Raw genomic sequence first — 1,878 nt, 5'->3', positions numbered from 1 at the left:
GGTATGATTTCATGTAACTCTGTTTATAGTTGAGCATAGCAAGTAGCTGGGAATGGGCTATATAGAGTTTGCAGCAAAAGTACATCTAATTATTAAGCGCAGTAATCTCGCACTACACTCCTATGGTGTGGGCGAGGGCAATAACGAGAGTTGTGGCTCATTGTCTGTCATCTTAAGTGAAATTGAAGGAAAAGTCCAGTAGGGGTTGGCGATATATCAAATTTATCGATATTTTATCGATATTTCCTTATATCAATATGAATCGATATAAAACTTTTGTAAAGAGGCCGTTCGATATGATAACCACACCCATTTATTAAAGTTAATAAACCATTTTATTAGAGTTAACATAATGACCACACCCATTTATTAAGATTAATAAACCATTTAATAAAGTTAACAGGTTCTTTATTGAGCTTATTCACTGAAAGCCACTTAGATATATTAAATATCAGCTGCTACAGTGGTAGAAACTTATATGAAACTGTCTCTGAGGTATGAATTTATCACTTCCAACCAGCAATTACAAGCGATTACAGCTCACAATGGTAAAGTAGTGGGCGTGGCCATATCATTCAAAATAATATCGATATTTACAAAAATTGACCGATATATCGATAATATCGTATCGAAGCAAAAAATTTCCATATCGCCCACCCCTAAAGTCCAGTTATGAGATTAACTAGTACTATCATTCGCGAGCCAATAAGCTATTTTACTTATTACATGACTCTTGAAAGGATAGACTTTTTAGTAATTTGTAGCACCACTTCACTTATTCGTACAGTTCAGTATTTGGTTGTAACATTGTTCTTTTATACTTGTATATCTCTAAATAAAAAAATTTCTATTAAATAAGGAAAAGTAGTGTTGTCAAAAAATACAAGAAACAAGGTGGTTGAGTTCAACCATAATAATTATTAATAATTCATTTAATAATAATAAACTTTAATTAATAAAACAATAATTTATTCATAAAGATAATACAAAAATTTCAAAACCCTACTTTGCAGAAGATGATAATAGGCAGACTACAATAAAAAGAGAATTTAAGTAATAATTATGCCCTTGTACCTATTGATTGCTCTACTACATTACTATTATGTAAATTTTCTTAATAAATGTAAACAAGACTTTTCAGCTAGTATTGATTCATTATTACTGTCATCACAATTAATAAATCTAAATTATGGATAATTATTTGGCTATTGCCTTCTTTAATTTTTATAATTTAGTACAATATCACAAATTAAACATATTAATGTATATACTTATTTGGAATTGTAATTGTACTCGCCACGCTTGTGTAGGCTGGAACTAAGCAGTTTGGTTATCATTCTTTCATTAAAATTTGTCATTTTAAAGGAAAAAATACTCCTTCGTAGAATTCTGCAAAGTAGGGTTTGAAATTTTTGTATTTTTTTATACATAATTTTTTTTATTAAAGTTTATTATTATTATTTGAACTATTAATTATTATTATGGTTGAACTCAACCCCATTGTTTCTTCTATTTTTTGACAACCCTACTTTTTCTTATGCAATACAAACTTTTTTATTTACTTGTTTCCATACTGTTTATTAAATTTTAATAATTAATAATCCTTTTTATTGTTAATTATAATTTTGTCCTCAGGTATCAGGCCTGCCACCTCCAGCACTACAACCAGTAGCTGGAGGCCCGCCACCTCCAGCACTGCCAGTAGCTCGACGCCCAAGACTTCCAACAATCCCTTTAGCTGGAGGCCTGCCACCTCCTGCACTTTATCCAGCTCGGCCTGGAATGGCAGCTCTGCACCAGCAGAGGCAAAACATCATTTGGCAACTATGCCAAGTAAATCATCAAATTGAAAGATTTAGAAATAATCTGCAGTACCTT

Source organism: Amphimedon queenslandica, unplaced genomic scaffold (assembly GCF_000090795.2).
Source record: "Amphimedon queenslandica unplaced genomic scaffold, v1.1 AMPQUscaffold_13472, whole genome shotgun sequence".
In the NCBI taxonomy this organism is placed as follows: Eukaryota; Metazoa; Porifera; class Demospongiae; order Haplosclerida; family Niphatidae; genus Amphimedon; species Amphimedon queenslandica.
This window is presented reverse-complemented; position numbering follows the sequence as displayed.